The sequence below is a fragment of the Mugil cephalus genome, chromosome 16 (assembly GCF_022458985.1).
Source record: "Mugil cephalus isolate CIBA_MC_2020 chromosome 16, CIBA_Mcephalus_1.1, whole genome shotgun sequence".
NCBI lineage: Eukaryota > Metazoa > Chordata > Actinopteri > Mugiliformes > Mugilidae > Mugil > Mugil cephalus.
In genome coordinates, this window is record NC_061785.1 from 20,945,793 (window position 1) to 20,971,070 (window position 25,278).

Sequence of the window (25,278 nt, forward strand, 5' to 3'; positions counted from 1 at the left end):
GACAGCACTCTCTCCTTCTTTCTCCGTCCGTTCAATCTCTCACTCGTTACTTCTCTGGAACTGGCAGGCCCACCCTTATGTCGCTCTCTTTCTCCCTCTCACACACACACACACACGCACATACACACTCCTCCATTCCACTCTCTGGCTTGCTTGCTTTTTATAATCGCTCCCCTGCACATACACGCCGACGGTCTGTTTGTATGAGCATGCATGTGTTTATGCAATAAAGCATTCGTGTTCATGGGAATTTTCACCTTTATACACATATCTTTGCTTTTCTGTAAATTCTGCGAGTGCATTAAAACCCATCGCATATACGTTATATATGTTATGTTCCAATCCAAGCTAGACCTTCATGGTTACGTCAGGCTATATATTGAATATACAGGATATGCAGTCAGTCATTTGTAGCATCAGTAATACACTAATGTACATTTACAATCACTGTGGAGGTTGAATACAGCCTACATCAGAGATTTTTTGCCTTATTTTTTCTTCCAAATAGCCTTCATTTTGTGTACTAGCATCACTCTGATAGCAGTTCTTTGAATAAGTATACAGTATAGGACTTTCTGCACTGAATTACAAACAGATGTAGAAATAAATAAAAGAGATTTAAAACTGTAAATAATACAGTGTCCAGGTCGTCCTTGTCTTCTTTTTACCATAGTGAACTCTTCATTATTTTTTGCATCCTGAAACTGGCAACACGAGTGGCAGCCCCAGAAAGGACTGCCTTGCACGCAGCTTTTGCAACTAGTGTTTTAGAGCTGTATAGATAAACTGATTCCTGGTAGTGTAATATTAGTCTGATTGGCGTACTTGATCATACCCATATTTTGGGAAGTTTTAGAGGCATTTCCAATACTGATAGTGGAAAATCCCTGCTAAATCATACTGTTAACAATGTTCAGGTATGGTTTGTGAAGATGGTCATCCAGGTACAGAGTGTATGCATGTGACTTCACAGGTAGCGAAGTCTCCATGGTTACGGTCACTAAGTGGCAAATAGTGACAGTTGAGTATAGAGATTAGTTTGAATTATAGGCTTTAATATTATCTAAATTGTATTTTTTTATTTTATTTTTTTTATTTTTTCAAAAATGGTGAAGAGCTGTTGTGCGATTGACTGAACCAACAGATTTGAAAAGCAGGCAGAGATTTATTTTTACAGGCTCCCAAAACCCAAACAACAGAGAAGTAAATGGATCGCTGCATTACACAGAAGCAACTGGAATCCAAGCACCTGCACCTGGTGTTGTGGTTAACATTTCATGTCAGGTAATATTAATGTTTGCTGTATTTGCTGATGAAGTCATACCTTAAGTTACTTGAGTTATGTTCTGGAGGGCTGTCAGATAAATTTGTCAATGTTGCTGTTTCGGCGTAGTTACGGCCGACAGTAACTTTTTCAGTTCGAACAATAAAACAATAAACAGAATATTAACGATCACTCCTTATCATCCTTTTACCGTCCGGTCAGTCACTACAGTATAATATGGCTGATGTTACTTCTCAGTAAAGCTCTTAGCGTTAGCATCTTTTGTTTAGCTACATTTTTCATAACTGAAATGAACTAAAATTAGCTGAAACTGAGGCTAATCCACTTTTACAAATCCATACTAGTTCATGTGGATCATTGTCGAGTCCTATTGTCCTTAATTTGCTCTAATATTCCACATTTTTCCCAGTCTCACTGTATTTACTGATACATTTCCCCATGTTTTTGCCACTCGCGCCCCGGGCAGCATGGACGTCAGTGCATACCCTCTATATCTGAAATTCAAGCTAAAGTAAGGACAACTTCCATGGAGGAAACTGTTTCCTTCAACTAAAGTATTAAGTATACAACGTCAAGAATCTAGCGGGTTTACACCCACCAAGCAACACCCACAGATGTTCCAGTCTTTTAGAACCAAAAAAGCTACTTTGATGGGTGGTTAAATGTCTTCAAGAAACTACAAGTCCACTTTCTGCTCATATTTTGTATATACTTGTATTGATTCAAGTCATTGTTCAAGTCAAAATGTTGATATTGAAAAGGACTACAATTCCTGCCGTTATGCAGTTTTAAGCAAAACATAATTAAACTTTCCGGTAAGGTACTTCTTTGTCTATTATGGAGCACTTAAACATCTCTAAACTTCCAAAATAAGAGTTGCCTCACTTTGACAGGTAAATATATAAAGTTGAGAACCACCACCTTTATCTTGGATTAATACAGCAAACAAAGAGGACGCATTAAATTAATCATTTTTCTAAACAAGTGGTTTATGGAAACTATATTTAACTACTCTTTAGTAAAGGAATTGAAGAATGCCTTTACAACATGTTACTAAACTCTTTATAGCCATCAAGCCAATTAGCTAATGGAAAACTTGCGGTAAATCTGTTAATAGATTGATTTTGTTCAGCTCTTTTCCAGAAGCTACAGCTTTTAATAAATACAATTTATGAGAAAATGTTATTGTGCAGCTGATAAAATGGAAAGAGTAGGACGATGTAGATGTAAATATGACAATGTTTGTACTGCAGCAGTAAGTCCCCTGATATACATTAAAGCTGCATATGATTAATTGTTCCATGCAGAAACCCATGCAACCCCCATACTCTCTCCACACTCAGAAACCAAAGCCAAACAAACAAAATCTTATGTTAGGCAGCTGGGCAAAAACAAAGCTATTTTAAAAATGCTTCTGGTCACATTGCACCTGTTAACAAACCACTGGCACTGTTTTCTGAGGCCAACAGGAAAAGGTCTCGAAATAGCTTTCCCATGAGCCTCTGGTCCAAAATAAAATAAAGGGGGCTGACAGGAGCCGCCCACCGCACTGGTGCAACCCTGTCATGGGAACCATGCTAAACTGTCTGTGGAGATTTGAGCTGAATAAATGAAACCGTCGTCCCAGAGTATCTCTATTTACATTGCTAATGCAAATGCTCATTAATCATAATAAATACACAAGCGAACGGGGGCTGCTTCTATGTGTGTGTTTGCGTGTTGTATACACGCTTGTGCTTGTGCAGATGCCTTGTTGACTCCAAGACGACACGATGAGTGAGAAGAGGAATAAGCAAGTCACATTAGAAGTCCGCGAGTGAAGAGCCAGTAAGACCCGTAAACAGAAAAGGGCACACTAGCCATTACCGCCAAAGTAAACACGAGCGCACAGCACGTTTCAACAAAAACATTTACATTCAACGCCACACAAAAGACCATTTATTAAAAGAAAACAATAATGCTTCGCGACTTACAAAGCTGAAGCATCTCTGAAAACCCAAACGGGCTGTATCCACCAAAGAAAAGTGAGGACTCCACTGAAATGAAACAGGTTTTTGGGGGCGCTGAAGCAGAATCGGCTTAACCGGAGCACACCAACCAGCGGCGTTCACCTTTCTCTGCTACATTCTCAGACTGCACTGCTATTTTAGGGACCTCTGATGACTCCGTCTTGGCCACATCTCCCTTTTTCCACTGTAGAAAAAAAGTTATTCATAATCCTCCCAATAACTCAACACTGTTTGTCCAGCGTGATAAAGCAAAGGGAGTCTTGCAATCTAAATTTGCATTCTTCAGAAGTGAATGGCTTTGTCAGCTGGAGTAATACAGTTTGCTACGTCGGCCTCCTCCTGCTGCAGGGAGGCTGTTTACATGGGGGACATCTCAGAGATCCAGAGAGGAGACAACGCTCCTGGCTTTCTCCCCACAAGAAAGGCCTCCGTGGGTGGGCAGCTTTTCACCCATTGATGCACTAAGATCATCCCTGAGACGCACAAGATGAATCAAACCCTCCAAGGAATTGACAGATTTTCTACCAAATGGTGCATTTTATGACACAGCCTCCTCCTGCTGCGCTATCTAGACGTTAAAGCCTGTCACTTTAAATGGGAATGCTGAAAAATGAATGGAGATTATCCTTACAATAGTAGTAAAATAAAAACAGAAGTTTGTTGATGGAAGGAATCCCCTTTAATCTTGTCTGTGCTGTTTTGGGGGAATCTAAGGGTGCAGGTCAATGCCAGATGTCAGGGGTCAAAGGTCAGAGGTGAGGCACCAAACAGACGGAGGGGGTCACGGGACGGCATCTCAGATCTTGTACTGCTCCCAGCTATTGTGGCTTAAAGTAATCAAAAACACAGGCTGGAGTAATTCCCAGAGCAGATAAGTGAGAAAGCTTTGGCGGTTCGGCCTTCTCGCTGTGACGCACACCTCCGTTTGTGTTGTGCTCACGCGGCCGACAAACAGTTTGTTATAAATCTAGGGTGTTACAATGTTCTAATTTTGGGCCAAGTGCAAGCGGTTTTCACTGCAACTTGGGTGGCCATAGATAACTGCACCTGAGAAGCCTTGAAATGCTGTCTGTACAGAGTGAGAAAGTAATCTCTCTCCGCCACAAGGAGCAGCCCCATAATGCAAGGATTTATGGGTACAAAGAGGCAGTTGTTGACACACGATAGCCAGCGGTTAGTGCTGAAAAAGTCGAGCGTTCAAAATGAACCCAGCGTAAACCACAGTCACACGCGCAGCTAATGCCTCAGCCATTTCCTCCTGTTGCTGCAACTGTGAAGTATGACACTGAAGAGAAAGTAGTAAAAGATCTGTGCATATAACACAAGTAGGTAAACACTTGAATATAAAGCTTTTCCTTTAAACTCCAGGCAGCTGATAAAATGAATGAAAGATAGACGAGCACATTGCTCAGCTGGCTACGTAGCGCTAGCTAGCACCAGTCAGACTAATATTTGTACTGCGGTGTGTTACCGTGTCAACTTTTCTGACGGTCAATAAATCTGTCGGCTAGTTAGCATTTCAAGTTGTTTACAATATAAGAAAGGAGATAAAATGTGTGTGAATTTTTGGGTGAGTTTTAAAAGAAAATATTAATGCTAAATCAACATGTAATGTGATAATGTATCTTCTTTATTGGCCAGAAACAGTGGGTATAGATGCTTATTACTGTTAGCTGCTCAGTTTGGCTTACAATAAAAAAATATTTATTATGAAAGTACAAAACCAACTTCATAGGAGTGAAAGCTTTACATTCACACTGCATTTATTGATAATAAACTTTTTTTTTTTTTTTGGGCAGCTTTGGAGTTCCATACACTGGTAACCAAAAGTCAAGTTTAGCTCAGGTTACATTACTTTGAATCAGATATATTTTCTGATTCTCTGACAAACAAAACATTAGTGTTTTACTTGCATGCTGAGAGTAATCTGGAGCTGTCTGAGGATCACCTGCCAGTACAGTGTCTTATCTCGTCGCTCTGACTAAGCCGAACTTCTTCAGGACTTTTTCTTTCAGCTGGGAATTTACAGGCATCAAACTGAAACACTTTGTTCTACACTCGGCCTCCTGTCTCTGTTTTCTCCCACAGCCTAGAGGCGGTACAAGGAGCGGGGCTTTATCCTACCACCTGAACTTCATTACTCCGCTCGTTTATGGCTAGGTACATCTTGTGTCTTGTCTTTTCTTTTCGAAATAATTCATGGGTCACAGAGTCAGGCTTGAACCTGTGATTCACCTAAGATTTTGACTGGCACTGAGTCTAGTTCTGTTTTACTTTATCATCCACAATGTAAAAAGAATTACTTCCATCTGAGCATTCCCGTAACTTATCATACTTACATTTTTCCTGAACAAAATTTTTCAAGAGATTCATTTAGGAATGGAAACTGCATTAGCCCCTGCAGCTTGCATATTATTTGCTCAAAGGGCAGTAATCTCTTCTATTTAACAGCTTGGATTTCAGTGGATTCAATATAGTGTGATGTTTTTCTGTTATCGGTATTTATGTTTTTCTCTTTAATAGTAGGAAACACTCAGTTATTTTCTCTAAGGAGTTAACTTTTTCATATCTAATTTCTAGAAAAGAAAAGTTCTTCTATTCAGGCCAGTTCATATGTTTTAGTGTTTTGTACACATGCTCAGTGAGGCTGAAAATGAGGGGTGCTTTCAGAATTAATGATTGAGATTGGGCAAACAAACGTTTCTGATGTATATAATTTAATCTGTGAAGGCCAGAGATGGCGTAATCCTCCATACATGGAGCCATAGAGGCAAACTAACCAGTCATACCCCGAAAACTCATTTCTCTGATCCCTTTAACCCATTCCATGATGACATAAAGGGCAGTGGGCATCACTGACAGCAAAGCCCTCCGCTTCATCAGAGGTCAAGAAATTCACCCCAAGTGGAGGAATAAAACAAAGCAGAGTCGTTTTCAGATGAAAATCCCCTCTAGGAATCAGAAATGCTGTGATCTCATGCTGTCCGCTTGCCACATCTCTAAATTTGTTACTGAAAAGATTCTCTCACGGAGTTGCTGCACGTCATGCTATATAACTCTGGGAACACAAGCGTGGCCTGTGTTTGACCTATGGCTTAACCTCTGACACAAAGGAAGTTATAAGAGCAGTAATGTGCAGTCAGTAAATTTCCTTGGGTCATAAAAATGACGCTGGAATGAGATTCAAATGGTCTCTAAACTGGTCATCACGGTCAACACTGAGGTGTCATGAGATGAGGTATGTATCGGTGGTTGTACAGGACGTGGGTATGTGTTAAGGGCTAAGACCCATAAGCTTGTGGCCTAAGATGAAAGGAGATGAGTTACACAGATCTTTCTACATGCGCGTGAAGTTCAACTCTAGGAAACCGTGCATATTGAAATCAATAACTTTTATGCAGTTTCTGTTTAACTAAACTAACTTAACTTATTATTTACTGATGAAACGCAGTATTTGGTAAAAAACATGTGAACTCACTTGCCTAGACTGTATATAAATATGGACTACGCGTCTCCACTTCCTTGCATTAGCCAAACTGATGCTATTTTCCCATGGATATGGGCGCCGCCATCTTGTCAGTTTGTAGCCATAATTTGCGCAGTACGGTCTGAGAGTGGATCCATCAGGAGACACATTATCGACGAACCGCCCACATTTCCTCCAGAGTCACTCTTGTTTTTGTTTTATTGTTTGTTAGTTTTTTAATTTAACCTACGCTCTGATCTACTTCCATCACTTACCGAAAGAAAATTATTTGAGGTGTATTTTCGTGTTTTAGTTTGACCCAAGTCCCACCCACTAACACGGAGGGGGTCGAGATTGTGATCTATACTGCATCCAGTCACCAGGGGGAGCTCTACTTGCTTTGGTCACTCCCCCGACAGGACAAATGCTTGTCACTTCTCTGGTGATGTATCACATTAGGATCCTTCCGCTAATCTAACCAATATTACCGGCAAAGATTGTTCTCTTATGCAGTTCCATTTTAAACAAAATAAAATATTATTTTAACAAGAATAAATGTCTTAAATATCTCTAAATACAAGTAAGCAATGTCTGAGTAAATGGCCAACACAGGACTTTGTGCAGTCATCCATTACCTTAGTCACAAAGACTTATCACTCATGGAGGTCTACAGGGACATCACAGCAGCACTAGTGGAGAGTGTCCTTCCTTACAACATGGTAAAGAAGTGAGTTCAGTGGTCACCATTTTGACATTAATGAGCATGTCATCACTTTCTTCCACTGCTTGTACCGCTTATCTGTGTGGCATCTTTCCAGGAAAATAAACTAAACTAAACTAAACTAAACTAAACTAAACTAAACTAAACTAAAAAAAAAAAAACCTCTACAGAAGCCAGAGGGATATTTTAGTGAAGCTGGTTTGATCTTGCAGGTCCCGTGATACGCGGACCGCTTTCAAAAGAAGTCCTCCGCTGCTGAGGCATGACAGTAAAAAGGCCCCACGAGCCTCGCTGTGACAGGCTGCAATAAATGTCACAACCGCCAACACTTTTTTTGCGTGGACAAAAGGCACACACCATGGAGCAGGTAACGCACACAGTAGGCCTGCAAAACTGCTACCGAGTGTCAAACTAAACTAAATATACTACGGTATCCTTGGAAGGTGCAACGTTTATGGGGTGGAAAAAAATAAGATAAGTACGTTGTTACTTTTCATGGAGGCCAGTTACGCTTATATCCCGAGAGACTAGCCATAAAATTATCATTCTGAGATATTATGTGAGTAATGGATGGATCTCGCGTAACATAGAAGGTAAATGTGGTAGTTACAGTGATAATTACGATTGGGACAACAAGATAGTCTGTGGATAATTGTGTCCACTGAGCGGTGTAGTGTTAATGGAGCGTTTCAGTGTAAAACGAAAATATTAGAGAGCAGTGAATACTGAAGGACCCACATGTAGTGACACGCTGACAACAGCTACAGTATGTTTAACATGCTCAACAAAACTGAGCAGAATTTTAAAACCCCATATAATCTCAGAGTGAAGAGGAGAACTGTCAAACATCTGCAATAGGGCCTATTTGAAACCACATCTTGTCCAGGCTAATCCTCTCCTCTGACAATGAGCAGGGCAAAATACACTCAGGGGCATCACTTGCAAATGCCTTTCATTTACAGCAGCAGGGCATTGCGGGGTTATTCCTGCGTGATTTGCTTCTAATTCGATTAGAGCAGACATGGTTAAAGCGCGTCTGTCTGCACATAGGTCTGCGACGTGATTGAATAACGTGTATACGAGCGCCGATGTCATGAACTAAGCCAAACTTTACTTGGAATCTTGCATAAAAATGATGTATCGTCGCAAGGCTGCACTAAGCCCTGCGTTAAAAAAAAAAAGAAGACTGCAGCGATGTGGGTGTGTTTCTATAAGTAACATATAATACAGAAAGTCCAGTCCGTGTAGAATGCACCTAAAATTTAAGGCTTATGATGTCATGAGATCTATTGAACCCAAGCTGACTTGGCTCCAACCTCCTGTAAGTAAAAACATATATGCATATATGACTACATTAAAGCTATCATAAGGATAAGGGAGCACCAATATGCCACGAAGGGAAGCGGCCTCTGTATTAAGCAAATGTGAGGTGGAGTGAACAAAGATCCTACCTGTTCACTGGTTCTCACTTATCATTCTCGTTTCAAGGCTGAGCCTGTCACCCTCCACCTGTAAAAGAAATGGATAAGGATAATGGTCAAGAGAGTGCAGTACAACTATCACGAAATGAGGCAGGTAGGTAGGTAGGTAGGTAGGTGGTAGGTAGGTAGGTAGGTAGGTGGGTGAGTGGGGGGTTAGGTAGGTAGGTAGGTGGGTAGGTAGGTGGGTGAGTGGAGGGTTAGGTAGGTAGGTAGGTGTACAGGGATATATGATATAGTGATCATCAAATGCATTTTCTAATAAATTTTATGAATGAAAAGTGCTGTAATTTACAGAACCATGGTCATATGGAACACCCTGCCTGGAAGTATCATACAAGAAGATAACAAATATCTTTTTAGATAATTATTGAAAAGGCATCTATTAACAAAACAGCTCTTGGTGTCTGCTAATGTTTAGTTGAGGCTACGGTGTACAATCAATCAACGCAAATGGTTTTATAACATCTGAACTATAAATTTAATATACTGGAATCACTTCTAATGTAAGTAGTTATATAATTTATTATCCTGTACTAGACGTACTATATGTTTGATTTTCTTTTCTGTTTGGTAGGTTGTCGCAAGGTGTTTTCAGCTGTTGCTTGTGTCGTTTTGTTGTGTGGTGTGTTCTGAGTACCTGAGCACTGCAGTGTAAAGATAATTGCGTTGGGTGTGGCCTCAGCCAAAGCTAATGGAGATCCAAATAAATGAAATGAAATGAATGATACGTGATTTCAGATAACTTCACTGTATCCTCTGTCATTTTTATGTTTCAGGTTGTGATTAGCAACCTGCGATAGCACCGACAACTTCATCTTCAACCTCATCTTCCATTATCAGCACCATTATTCTCAATAAGGCGGGGTGCGCGGGGATTTGAAAAAGCCCTCCATCTGTTTAGTTTCTGGCTTTGACTGACAGCGCATCAAAGCGATGAAGCACAACCCTCGAAAAGCTCCGGCGATCCCTGCGGATCACGATGCTTGGACGTGTTCTCCCCTCTTTCTCTCTCTCTCTCTCTCTTTCTCCCCCTTTCTCTCTGGCGGGGCAACAAACTGCCAAGTAAACACGCATGTTATCAAGCAGCCAATAAATACACCAGAATAGCACGACAAGAATGTTCACACAGTTAATGTGGATCCCACAGAGCGCCAACGGCTCTGCCAGTCCCAATGGGGATCTGGGAGAGGGTGCAACGAGGAAGTGGCTCCGGTCCAGTTAATTGAAGAAGACTTCGTTTCTACACCCTTCAAGCCAAACTCCTGAGCTTATTACGCAACCGCGTGGATCCGGGGGTTTGAAACTGCCGGGGAGTGATATCAGACAGTTGAGGAAAGGAAATACAGGAGGGCCCCTCCAGCAAGGGTCCAGCTTGTTTGCAGAGGCGTGAACTTAATTGCCTGAGGGCCTTGCGAGGCATCTGATTTTACTATCTTGCACAAGCAAACATGAAAACACGCACGGAGACTCAAGACACACACTCGACGTGCATGTTCCTTTATGTATCTTGGAAGAGTGAACAGATATCAATCTTTCAATAAGCGAAAGAGAGCGAGGTGAATTAGGGCCCAGTGTTTTTCATCGGCTGTATTCGGATTTCAGCGAAATCAAATCACCTTGACTCAATGGCACAGTAATGCGTGTTTCGTGAAGTGGAGTGCGTCGTCGCGTCAGTGAATCACTGAGGCAACGGCTCAAGCTCTAGCCGTCATGTTTTAATAGATCCAGTAAACATAATTCTTTCCCATGTGATAAGAGAGCTACAAAACCTTTCCAAGGAAATGACGCTGTCGTGAAGTCATGCCGTTTCTCTCAACTACTCTAATGACAGCATCAAGAATTTTGGTAGGAGGGACAGCCAACAACAACAGAAGCAATGACCTTGAATATTCATTATCTCTTTAGACTTACCGAGTGTTTTTTTTTTTTTTTTATTAACCTATTTCATTGTTTTTGGAATCATCCTTTGAATAAAGGATTCAGAGAAACATCTGTTTCAGGATACAAACAACAAGGCCATGACCTAGTGGAAGAATTCACAGCCATGACTCCGTCCATTCATCCAGACCAGTGCCCACTCTTGACAGTTTTACTTTGGTCTTTTTCAGCCCTGTTATTTTGATCTATGAACGCACGCTGCTTAAGGCAGAATTAGATTGAGAGGGTTCAAACCAGAAGAAGCCAAGGCTCCTTCCCACTTAGATTGTTATTACAAGCACATCATGTACCCAAACATCACAAATGTCCCATTACAACAGAGCAATCTTATTCTGATGCTTTTGCGCAGGGGAATTAATTCCTCCGTTCATCATCTACATAGACTGCTGGCTGTGTGTTTTGTGGATAGTGTGGCCATATTATTTCTCTTACATTCCTTGTAGTGCATCGTTCTTTATTATCTATCTACAAACTATATGTATCATTCATTTGACTTGACCACTTCCTGGGCCAGAGACAAACATATAAATCTAAAAAGAATGGGCCAGTAAAACACTACATTACCAAATGAAGCGCCAAATAAATGTGGCTGTGCTAATTTTTCTCATGACCTGGCCTCAAGTGGGAGAAACTGCGGTTTTTCTGTGTACACTTCAACAGATAAGCGATGACTCGGTGGACATCTCACACGGATGTGTTTGCTTCACTCATTGCCATGTTTTATACTCTATACTAGGGGTGGGTATTGGCAAGGACTTCATGATACGATACATATCACGAAATGTCGTATCACGTATCACGATATGTGAGTCAAGATACGATGTTAAGATATTGCGATATATTGCAATATTCTACATGGTTCCCTGATTTTAAGTGCAGCTTAAAATGCAAGTGGTACATAAGTACATCAGATGACAGTGATAAATTGAGTCAAAAACATTTGATATTAAGACATTCAAAATCGATATTGTGTTGGAAGAAAAAGTATTGTGATATATTGCCGTATCGATATTTTTTCCCACCCCTTCTCTATACGGGCAATGTTCATCCCAAACTCCACCACTGATGCCATTACTTAGCACCATCGATCCAGCAACACACCGCCACCAACTCCGTGACAATGGCCCTAGCAATGCTGATGGAGCTGTAACTTTATTTGCTAGTAGTATACGCACCATAAGATACCTAACAGCTGACATCTGACTGCAGTACTCCAGTCAAACTGGAGCCAGAAATTTATTTGTTCATTTTACTAGTCTGTATAGAAGACTGTTCAGTTTTTGGACCTGCACAACATTTGTTTTGTCTAGAATCTGGGATTCTAAAAAGACAGTTTCATGAGATTCATACCTCTTGGCTTCGTGTCTGTAGAAATGTAACCAAGTGTCATGGCACAACTACTCACCAATACAGTACTGCCATTGGTCCAAAATACATTTCATCTTTCGGTGTCTGGACCAGAAAAGAAAATTCACCATCTGTCGGTTTAATGGTCATCCAACCAATCCATCTGACGTCTTCCTTTTCTCTATGTTCCAGTGATTTCAGTAAAAGTGTTGTTCAGTATTTATTAGTTCAGAACGAAACATGATCTGCTCAGTTCTCGTTTCCATTGTTTAAAATACACAAGAAAACTGGCATAAAGAGCGCCACAGAAATTACACCGCTTACTAGAATTTGGCAGAGTAGCCACGGAATGGGCACACAAGCCCTTTCTTGAGTTTAAAATGTATTTCATCAATAGATGGAGTTTCCAGTGTTTCTTGCAGTATTTAAAGTGTCAATTTAAATTGCTCTACTACTATCCATTTAATGAAGAGTGACAACCAGTACTAACAGATCAAGTGCACCCAGTTGATATTTTGCAAGTTGTCTCCTTACTATGTTTCATTCTGCAGTTTTCACTGATAGATGTAGATTGTCACATAACCCTAGAGCTTGTCAGTTGGCTAGCAAAAGCTTACCAGGCAAATGGTTGGTGTTTCATCTTCTTCCTCAGTTCTGAGGAAGCTTTTTGGACAAATGGCAAACAATCCTGTCACCTTTCTTTAAGCTTTGTTTTAGATGTATAATTTGCGGGCTTTACTGACAACCCTATTACATAGAGATGTCCAGTGGGCACGAGGATATAGGCTGGCTTAAGGGCGAGAGATTGCAAGAGATCAAGTGAAGTGAAGGGGTGTTTGGTAGGAAACAAAGGGAAATTAGGTCACGGGAATTCGTAATGAAAATATAAAACTTGCTGTGATGTGAATATCTGACTCACATCAGAAGTTAACCATAAAAAGGACAAACCAGGCTTCTAGGCAACAACAACCCCTCGCTGTCATACTCTCCAATGACAATTTGAGGAAACACATAATTTCCTCATCACGGTTCACGTCCAGTGTCACACAAGTGCAGCTCAATTACCAGTCTTAAGAGCAGCATAAGCTCCCAACCATGGAGGCGACCACAAAGGAACCAGGTAGCATTCAACAGGAAACATCACCTCAGCCAATTACCCATGAGCTCATATGTTGCCAAAACAGCCATTAATCCGAGTGGTGAGCACACAGAGGACTAGTGCAGCTTCCAAGGCCCCCGCCAACACCAACAGACAAAGGAGGTATGTGATATAGCAAACAGATGAATAGATCATTTATCACTGACTGCTGCGACACAAGTCTGTCTTAAAAGAGACAAAACAGAGGAGAAAAGCATTCTTACGTTTCCAGATTTACGGCCTCACCAGGACGTGGAATTGATGAAATTCACTTTCTATACTTTAAACAGACTTTCCAGAACATTCTCGTGTCATTCCCTGAACTGTTGTCATATTAAAACCCAAATAATAGAAAACAGTTCCTAGAGGAGAGCAGGACATCTCACACGGCCCACTCCTCGCAATCCTTCTAAAGGTATGTGCACGATGACAAATGACGAAGGCTTAAACATAAAAATGACCAGTATACACGAGTGAAACCAGACTTCTGGGAGACTAATACCACTCCTCTGTGCACACAGCACATGGGGATAACGGTAAAAACACCAGTTGTGTAACAAATCTCCTGGAAGGAGTCAGCTGGAGGAGAAATGTGTACGTACATTAACAACCACGTAAACAAATGACCTGTGCTATGGGAGGCCAGAGTGGAAGACCAAAGTGGCTTGTTTTTAGATGTGTCTTAGCAAGACAGCTTTCTCTAATGTTAACTGTCTAATTGTAGGTGAAAAGTGGAAACGCTGAATAAATATTAAAAATAATTTAAGAAACAGTTATCCAGTTATTTGGGCTGCTTTGTTCTCTTGTAGAATAAAGGCTGAGGTCCTATTTATGTGTGCAGTAGTATTCATTTATTAGAGCCAAATGAAGAACATTACTGTTATATATACTGGTAGTCAGAAACCATTTGAACAGAAAAGAATGACAAAAATAACAAGCCAATTTTATGCTAATACATGTCACGGATGACCAAAAGAGTTTTTTTCTTGTTGCTTTAACATGATGTGAGAATAAATTATAGGAAAATGTAACAAATATGTTCAGTATCTGCACAAGGTTTGCGCACGAACATAAAAGTTCATGCGAAATTGCATTTGAAAAGATGAGCTGGCCCCGGCTGCTAACTAAACTATTCAATTCAGTTCAGTTCCATTTCATTTATATTGAGTCAAATACAATCCCTGTTGTATTTGAACCCCAAACAGCAAAGTATAACATTCATAAGCAAACTGCTGCATAATTCCACATCCAACAGATGCAGAAACCATGTATCGTCCTACTGTATTTGCACCTGAGGCCAATGTACTTGCCAAAACATTAGGTACACTAGGCAAAATGCACTCTGATATAACAGTCCTGCACTGAATCTCATCTTCATGACTGTTTGTTCTAATGTTCAGTTGATGTTGAAACAGCATCAGAAATTTAACGGGATGATCATTTTGGAGGATGTAGTTCGTGGGGCTGTTGAACTGGATTGAATTAATCACTAAAGGATTTCTCGTACAGGGTTGTGTCGGTACAACACAATTCAATAGTGCTACAATAGAACCACAGCCTCCATAATGAAAACACAGTTGAATCAACAGCTCTCTGTTATAAGAACATAATGCTGAATACTATATAACCTTCATGAAGATGAGATTTAGTGCAGGACAGAGATGTGTGATATTAGAATGCGTTTGTGCCTAATGAACTGGCCAGTGAGCTTATGTTCAGCACCGACTCTGCTTGTAAATCTTGGTCGATGACTTTCAGAGAGGTAGGTCTGAGTCTTTGGCCCGCTACGTTTGCTAAGACTTACTAGAAGCTCTCTCCTGAAAGCTTGCCAGTAAACATGCACTCGCCTCGAGCTTGTTCGCTGGAAATGTTTACGTTGTTTCAATACTTTGTCTTATATACAGATGCCTTTTTTTTCTCAGAGGCTCCCATACGGTTTGTGTGCGAGCTGAAATAAGTTAAATATAACTGAAAGATTTGAAGCGCCGCGGCGGTGTGTGTTGTTTCTCAATGTCACTCCGAGTGACTCTTTTCACATCAAAAAGATGAGCCACTGAAGGCGTATTATTGACGGTACTGTACAGAAGTGATGGAAGTTATTTCAGTGTTCAGCAACGATAAAATATTAAATCCAAACAGGTTAGAAGCAGAGTTATTAGAAGTGAACACTACTTCACATACTGCAGCGTGCGAGGGAACTGCAGTTGCTGAAAATACTTGCTTTATGCCAGTGCATTCGGAAAGATGGCGAAATATGCTAACTTGCACAGGTGTAACTCATAATATGAATGATGGCTCTCGTCCACTTACGTGTCCCGGGACGACAAGTCAAAGAAACAGTATGCACAAAATCTGGGCCCTGGAGCTGACGCACCTGAGCGGAATGCAGCAATCGCTTATTCATCTTATAAGTTGCACCTGGGCTTTTCCTTCTAAGACATGTTAAAAAGTCCTCCGTCGAAAAGGCCTGAGCTTTTGAACCTCACCCTCTGAGGCACAGAAATATATTCAGTTAGATTTATGTAATGAGTTGATTTGCTTTTAATATTTTTGATTTAGCTCAGCAGGTGTCTCGCATACTCCCGAGAAATTCTGCAGCGTTATTCACGAGTTGTTGGAGTTACCATAACTGCGACTCATATTAACCTCTGACTCATGCAGTGCCTTCAAGTGGAACTCATGAGCTCAACATTTGAAGTTGTGTACACAAAATATGTGGCGTTCAAGTGGTGACATCAGTTGTTAGGTAAATTGCTGGTGTTGTTGTGCTGATATGATTCAGCATTAAATCACACGGAGATATGCCAAGAGTAAAACAAGTGTTGTCATTGGTTCCAGAGATTTGTGACATTTCCACTGCGTGGCCCGTATTTTAAAAACTGATCCCATGATTTTGTGAATCAATACTGGACTTTTAAAACCTTTTAAACGCGGCTCTGGCTCATCTTGTGGGCAGCAGCCAAACCACAGCGGTTCAGATGTTCTAAACTGCGACTGTCGAGGCTAGGAGGGGAAAAAAAATCCTCTTAACATGTCCAAATTATACCTCCCATTAAACAAAGTTCAATAGCTTGTTTACAGCTGGCCGGGGTGTCCACCAAACAAACAGCACCACTGCACTGTTGGTTTGCCAGAGACACAGATAAATGTTTGTTTACTCTGAGCAGGTCATTGGTGGGGAATGCGAGATGTTTAGGGCGGGATGCTGCCGATATTTATGCATGTGAGGCCATGAATACAGTATTTGATTTGCTGTATATGTACGTGTCCGTGTTCTTACTCGGGTCACTCCAAACATGCGAGCACTCGAGGGCCACCGTATGTAAACTCTGTATGAAAACCTGTGTAGCACGCTGAATGTGAAACGGTGAAACGTTAATGCAAATGTAATTAGCAAACTAATAGGCTTTCACGTCAACAAATATTGATTGAGAACATCTGGTTGACGTGTGAGATCATTACATTCTTCAGGAAAGGTTGCATTACAACACCCAGCATCTAATCAGACACAGTAAGCGGTGTTCTGCCAAGCCAGAAACAAAACAACAAAACGTCATAAAAAAAGTTTGTCGCTGCCTAAATTTGATCAGTGAGATCAGTGTCTGTTCTCAGGTTGGCTCTCTATCCAATTAAAAGCCATTCTGTATACACTGAATCCCATTGTAATCAGCAGTATATGTATTTGCAGCATATGTGATAGTCAACCTTGTACATTTAACTGTGGCCAGATGGCTGGGCACGATCCCACAACGGCAAATTTCAAACACTTATAATTACAAGTGCATTAGAGTGGAAAGTCAATATCATCACATTCATCTACTCTTAAGCAAAGAAAGAAATGTAAAGTTGTAGCCATTTACTCATTATGCCAAATATGCTTTTAGCCACAGTTAAATTTTTTTTTTTTTTTTAGCCACAGTTAAAATAGCTTCAATTCAATGTGGCCGCAAAGAATAACCCGGCACATTTTAAAGAAAGATACATTGTTAGATTAAAAGGATGAAGCCATTCTGGGAGACTTAGGACGTCTCACAACTCAATAGCATTTTGGTCCATGCACTTTGCTTTTCAGACTTTTACTGAAATTCTTTGTGGTATTTTCCATTTCCTGGTTGATTTGGCAACACCTGTGTAATGACACAGCTCTAGGAATTACATTAAGTAGTATGTCGTGCAAGAAAATGGCCATCAGGTGCAGTTGAAAAACCTAGACCACCTTAATACAATTTCCCCCCTTGCATTTAAAACTACTCGGTAACAAAGTATGTAACATGGCATACACAAACATTTTCTGTCTAACCTTCGAATTGCAAGTTTAATAAAACACTGCCACTAATTAGCTTTGCTTGCTAAAATTTGCGCTTATTCCCACTAGATGTTAGCACTTGTTAATATCCGACACCTGTGTCTTTATTGAGCTCCTAGACTTACACTACCTCCACCTCGTTAGGCTAATAGCATAATTGTCTAAGTCATGTTTGAACGTTTTCTGAAAACAAGAAAAAACTCTTTTTAGCAAGCACATTGGTATTTTTATTGATATTGTAGCAGTAAGTCAAAAAAAAATGACTTGGGCAATTACGCTGTTAGGCAAAATTAACGAAATGGAACTCTTGTTGTGACATGGGAGGTCACATATATAAAAGGTTTGGTGTCTTCGTGATGAAAAGATAAGTTTGCATAGCATTTGAGATTACAAGTAATTCCAGTCACTGAATGAGCTGCTGAATACCCAGGGAGCTTCACCTGCTAGAAAGAGCTTGAACAGCCAAAATGTGATGACTGCTCGTTCATCTGTACTACTCCAAACTTGAAATACATTCCAAAACTTATGTTGACCCCAAGCATAGGCAGTATACAGATGGAGGTAGTACAGCTCCTCAAAAGTGAAGCCAAAGCAAGTACTGCTCCCCCTGGTGACTGGCAGCAGTATAGCATAAGCTTCACCTCCTTCATGTTAGTGGAAGGAGACTTGGGTAGAACTAAAACACAAAAACTAAAAACTTTTTGTCTTATATTCGATTTTTCTGAGAAGTTTCATTTTAATTAGTTATTTCAAGTACAGCGTAGGAAAAAATAAATAAATAAATACATTTCCTCGTAAGTGGAGGAGGTTGAGCAGAGCGTATTGTATTAATTAAACAAAAACACAAGTGAGTCTGGCTAAAGTGTTGGCGGCTCCTCATGGCTCTACTCTCGGACTGTACTGCGCAGACTCTGGCTCCAAAGTTGCAAGAAAGCTCTGCTGGGAAAATAGCATCACTTTGGCCAATGCAAGAAACTGGGGATGCATTGTCCATATTTATATAGTCTATGGTCCAAGCAACATACCCACCCAAAACTGTTTAGACCTGTCCACCATGTCAAAACATGATGTCGGAGAAATCAAGTCTCAATAATTTAATCTGGTGGCCGCAATATGAATGCAGTCCTCTCGGAAAGGCCCATGTTTCTGTGTTGCATAACACAAAGCATATTGTACACATTAAGAGTAACAGCAATTACATGGTCAATTTATATTGAAAACAAATCACAAACTATTTGAATATAACAAGACTTTCTGCTGTTCAGTACTCAATTAATATGGCTAATTTTTAGGGCTGTCAAAATTGAAGCAATAACGTGGATTAATCCATGATTAATCTATGATTAATCCATGATTAATCTGATTCCAAATTTTAATACAATCAACCAACCTGCAGCGCACACATTTTGTCAGTTTGTCCAAACAGAGTTACCGCTGCACATGCAGCAAAAACAACTGATAAAGATGGAAGACGTCTCTCCATGGGAAATTTGAGTACAAACAATCCAAGACGAAAAGTCAACTGACATACAGTATTATGCACACTCTGTTTTCTTTTCACCGAAGCACTTAAAATACCATATTGGCATACGTTAGTGTGGGATTCTGCTAGCACTACTAATTCTGCTGGCTAACGTGTCACCCACCTCAAGACAAACCAAGACAAAGACAAACTGGCAATGGTGCCTTGCAAATATCTCTTGCAACCACTGGTCTGTGTGAGAGACTGTTCTCAGTTGCAGCAACATTGTAAATAAGAAGTGGTCAGCTCTCCTCTTGGACAATGTCAACAAGTTAGTGTGTCTTAGTGCTGCTGAAAGAGAAACAGGGCCGCATTAATGTGGATAAATGTTTGGTTTCAAGTTGTTTTGTTGAAACTGTTGAAGGTGTTTAATAAACACGTCTTTTTCAGTGATTGTTTACTCATGCAAAATGAAATGCGATTAATATAGATTAAAAATGAATGATATTTAGTCAAGATTCGAAAGATCGAAATTAATCCACAGCAGCCCAGTGATTAATCTGTTGACAGCACTACTAATTTTACTTTGTACAAGCAAAGTAAAAGTTCTTGAATTTACAAGCGTTCCTATAACAACTTTTACGTAGAAGAGAACAGGGAGGCTCATATCATTGAAATGAACAAGAGATAATGATGGAATGGCTGCATGTCTGCAAAACAAACCTCAGTAGAAAGAACATGTTGTGTGGAGAAGCAATTACAGTGTACATAAATAGTCTCAAGAACGGAATCTGATAATGAACACATTAATAATCATAACTCCAGGATGAAAAAAAGTCTATTTCGAGGATCTATCCATCTAACAAGACTGAAATATTCCAAGTAGCTAAAAGGAAGTGTACTAACGACATGGAGTGTTGACTGAGCTTTCGTCAAAAACCATTTTCACATCCCCAGCTCGCCAGCTGCATTTCAGAATGTCAACTTTACATGTTGTGTCTTGTGATGATCAGTGGCTGGACCTTGATAACAAAAATACAGTTAGATTTATTCGCAAACACTTGAAGTCGTTAAGACAAATGGCGCCTGGTCTTTGTTAAACTGATTGATTAGAGAGCGCATGGAGCTCACTGTATTGATCTTTTCATGTAAACTCGCTCACTCTGTTTCCTAAACTAAACAGGATCGTGTTGTCTGAGCCTTTGAAGTCAAGTGCAGGAGCCAGGTATGAATGTGAAGGCCAGAGAATGCCGAGTACTCAGAGAAAAGGCTAAAAGACTCGAAATCATCTCGGGCTGAACGTGGATTATGTCTCATGAACTCAATCCCTTTAAGCCATGTCACAAACCCACCAAGGTATTAGACAGATTCCGCTGCAAGAATTCATAATGACATCTTAAAACGATTTTGTGCACAGCAGCAGAATAAACTCATTAAAGTTTGCAAAAGTGTTGCTCAACCTGTCAGATTTGTCTGTAACTCTATGTCTGGGTCTGTTTGATGCTCCGTTCCAGTGTTTTTTTTTTTTTTTTAATTTTTATTCGGTACATCTAAATCTGACCCTTCAATGAAAGGTCAGGGACCATATTAGGCACCACGGTGATACTGCTCGTTCTCTCACTAATTTTGAGCTTTAATTAGGTTTGCTAGCTGAAAAAGGGCTATCTACATCACAGAAGACATACCTGTGTGGTTGCAGGGGCTGTCCTCTGGTCAGGTGCTGGTCTGTGTAGATTGTCTCTCGTTTGATATCAATACTCTCCCTCACTTTCCTCCTGCAGAATCCCTAAACGTCCGTCCAGACCGCAGCCCTGTTGCTTCCTTGCTCTAGTCTCTCTGCTGTTGATCATGAGAATCATTCTTTGATGTTTTTACTTGACTGGACAGGTGGCATCCTCTCGCCTATACGCTCCATGTGTCAGACGTGTAAAGTGAAAAGTTTCCTTGATAGCGTTTTGAATTCCCTGGAAGCAATCTAGAGGCTTCATCTCTCTTAACAGCCTCGTGGCTATTATGAATAAGGCTACTGTGTGACGCCATCCTGCTCACATGTCAGAAGCTCTCCCTGATTTACATGTGACAATGCAATTCATTTCACTTTGAATTTACAATACGTATGGGAGGCGGAGGAGAGATGTGGTCGCTTGCACACGCATATGCTCTTATAGCCTTTAAATTTCCATAAGAGATATGAACGAACTTGACAGCAGCTCTCAAAATACCATGTAAAGTAACAAAAGCTGCGGGATCAAAACACATGTTTTACATCTGGACCGACTTCTGCATAATCTAAACACATTACTTATTATTGCAATTACTCGCATCTTACAATGTAATTAGACATCATAGGAAAGCCATAGGCTGCATTTCAGCAACCCAAATTATGTAGGATGCGAGTGCCAACTCGGTTTACTGGAAGTGTAATTGGACACATGTGGTAGGAAGAACTAATTCATGAAGTGGTAACGTGCTGCCTCTATATGTGGAAGAATGAACTGTCGGTAAGAGGTGAAATAAAGGGCGTGAAACTCATCAAAGCCCAGCCTAGCAGCTCTTTATGACAAACTGCGGTTTACACTGAACGAATCTTTAACGCTCTGTTTTCTGCTGCCACAGTGTATACAACGGAGGTGAATGGAATTTTGTTTGTGGTACTTGAAGTGCTAAAAACATTTCCCGGTTACACTGGATAATAAATTCAACCGTGACCAGCTCTCATTTGGACTAATTTGTGCTTGAGTAACAGTCCCCATAAAGGCCCTTTGCTGCTGCTAAATATTTGAGGACGTAAATTTCTCCATGTCCCAAAAATGGCATCCTCTGATTTCTGGCAGTGCGAGTACGCATTCCAAAGTAACATCACCCAAATGGAGTGTTTCGTGTTAATCCACATCTTCTTTGCATCACGCAGGAATGGCAAGGATTGTTATCAAGCCGTGGTTGGGTGAGGCTCGACACAACAGCAGCAGCCATGTTGAACGGACAACAGGGATCTGACTGAACACACGGCAAATAGATACGATGCATATCACATGGCTGTTTACAACAATATCCACTGCCACATCACATCACATAAAGCAGGTGAAAAAGAATATTCAATCTGAATGAGTTTTCTCAGGGGGCTCCAGCTTCCTCCCACAATCCAAAGTCAGTTAGGGTTATGTGAGTGGTTGTTGTCTCTTTGTGTGTTAGCTTTGTGACAGATTAGCGACCTGTCCAGGGTGTACACAGCCACTAAAAGAAATACGCACCATTGCAGCTACTTACACTGTGCTCAGCAGCTATCAAACCTCCTTGCTCAGAGTTACAACCTGCAGCTAGTTAGCTTAGCTCAAATATGGTAAACAGCTAGCCTTGGTAATAAAATCCAACACATCTAACCCTGTTAAGTATAAAAGCTAATAGTGGGGATTCCAGGAAGTAACTGTTCCTAGGCAAGAAACATTCTTACACTAAACCCCATAATTTAACTACATTTACATGTAGTTAACAGTTAACCTGCTGCTGGGATGCTTTCTCATCTAACTCTCCACCAGAGAGCTAAGTGTATTTCAAAAATGTTCTTTAAAATATTTTTGGAGTGGAGACAGAACCGGAGAAATAAAAACCAAAAATATCTGCATTTTTTTTTCTCTCTTTAAACATTCCAGCTCAAAGGAAATAAAAACAAAATTTGCTCCACTTTCCATTTTTTTCTTTCTGAGAAACAGTTGTATAGTTATAATTGTCAGAACTGCCTTTTTAAATGAGCATTCTGTATTTTGTATGCTGTTTATCGACAGATATCATCCTCTTAATGGGGGGCTACAAGTCTCATAATCAACAGTAAATGAAAGGATCAGTAAATGAATGCAAAATAAAAGAACACAGAAATAAACTCACTGAGAAACACAAAAGTAGTAAATAAAATATGAAGTTGACTGGCAAAGCAAATTAATAGGGGGGCTGGTACAAAGGTGAATAAACAGGAAAACTAAAATATCATCTGATGTCACATTTAATGAATTAATCTATTTTTAATATTATTTAACAGTGTACACATTCATTTGTTTATTTTTTCATTTATCTGTCCTCCATACTTCATGACCCAGATGTTACTAACTGCATTTAGGCTAACTCTACCCATCATCCTTACATCATTATCATGTGGTTTGCATGCCTAGCAGGTCTGACTATGCTTATCTACACCTCAGCACACTGTACAGCCTGCTGCCAGCCAAATGCACCGGCCTTAGAGGAAAAGGAGAGGAAACCTCAACACATGTGAGTGTTAAGTGAATATGAGTGTGTCTTGAGGGAAACCAAAGAGAGCGTTATCAGGGGCAGATAGCAGGACACACTATGGAGCTTTTTGGGACATAGCGACTGACCCATTACATCAGCAGGTCAGACTACTGCACTACAAGTAAATAAACTTCAAAATAAACAAGGCACTGGGATTAGTAGACTAGTTAGCAGGTTAAAGTGACCAACAGGCCACGTACATACTCATTATATGAGCTCTTTGAAACATGAGCGCAGCACTCAGCCTAAGCCCCAAAGACTGACAATATACCCAGGTCTATTTAAATGATTTGTCTCCTGCCATTTGACTGATGCCTCCTAGTGAAACTCGACACTGTGACTGCTGCAGGCTTTTATCTGCACTTCTTCGCAGCGGGGAGGAAAGAAGAACAGCGATAGCAGCCTTTCCTCAGGTCGATCCTCGGCGAACGACGGTGAAGGTGCCTCGGAGGTTTTGATACGAAAAAGACGGAGAACAAAAATACAGCCGCTCCAGCTAAGAGGAATTCTCTGGCACTAAAAGAAAAAGACGAATGCCTTTGACTCTTTCTCGTCAGCCTTCTTGCACGAGCACAGCCACTCTTTAACTTCACAGAGCAGGACTGTTGATGCTGCATTTGCTGACACCAAGATGGATTATTCTCCCTCATAGGCGAGCCTCACTTAGGCAGTAGGCAGATGTCTCAGAACGGAAAAAGTTTTCCACACTGGAAAGCAGATCGAGTTGTAATAATATATAGAGTGGGCAGCTCTGTAGAAATGCTCAGTTTGGGAAAGAAAGCTTGGGATAACAACATTTTTAAATGGAATGCCGAGTTTCTTTTGCTTTTGTTGACTAATAAAATAGTCAGAGAGTTTAAAACGGGACCTCAACCAGTGTACGTTTTCATCAAATAAATACAGCTCCAAAACTAGCATCTGGAGGAGAAAAACCCTTTTCCAGAGCATTCATTGCACCTCAGCCTTCCATGCTCAGTGCCTATAAATAGCACACCCTGGGCTGTTGTGCTTTATCTATAAAGCAACAGCAAGCAGCCTTACGTTTCCTCAATGTAAAGTAGTTATCAGCCAAACGAAAGCTTGTCTGGTTTCCTTGCCCTCGCGTCGACTGCACTGGCCTGCAAAAGGCCAGAGCCAAGTGAGAACTCCTCCATACTCACATGGGTAATGTTTATTTTTCAGTCGGGGGAACAGCAGCCCGTGGAAGCGGGGACACTTCCTCACAGAGATCTTTTAAAACTCCAGAACGTAAACTGTGTCATTACTCTAAATTGGGTTTCGCCCCATGCCCATAATAGTAAGCAAACAAGGCACCCAAATTCTACAGAAATACACAAAAACGCAGCGGCCTTAGCTCACACTGCCATGCCGCAATCATGTTATTAATGGAAGAAACCAGATTGTTTGGATATCATATCCCCATGATAATTAAATCCAAATGTTTTGAAACGAAAGCTTATCCAGAACATGACTGTTGGCTGTATCATAGATGAATTGATTCAGTGTAGGTAAATAAACACACGGATAAGAGGGTTTGTACGTGACCGAAAGCAAACACTAACCTTGTTTTTCTGTACATCCACAGAGGCGAGTTATCATGCCGTTATGACATCACAATACACTCATGGATGGAGCGTGACTTTAAAAGAAAAAAAAAAAAGAATAAAAAAAAAAAGGAAAGACGAGTGACTTCAACTTTTCAGATCTAAGCCTGTTAGTGTGCAATTTCAACCAAACACAACACATGGCATGAGGTTTCTCAAACATCTCTTGGCTTGTCAGCGTGTGTACAAATGAAGGACTCAAATAGCTGTCGTGTTATACAGAGAAGCAGAGCTCCT

At 40.6% G+C, this 25,278-nt stretch overlaps 1 protein-coding gene across 3 annotated transcripts in view; it reads right to left on the reverse strand.

Annotated features, from left to right (window-relative positions):
- myocd (myocardin) overlaps positions 1-25,278 on the reverse strand; it is a 127,122-nt gene that overhangs the window by 87,411 nt on the left and 14,433 nt on the right. For 2 of the 3 annotated variants that reach the window (XM_047608257.1, XM_047608261.1), the window contains exons 2-3: positions 25,000-25,076; positions 8,933-8,990 (exon numbers count right to left, since the gene is read on the reverse strand). The gene's annotated coding sequence lies outside the window, so the exon portion shown is untranslated. The remainder of the gene's footprint in view (positions 1-8,932; positions 8,991-24,999; positions 25,077-25,278) is intronic. The other variant, XM_047608258.1, reaches the window with a different exon arrangement.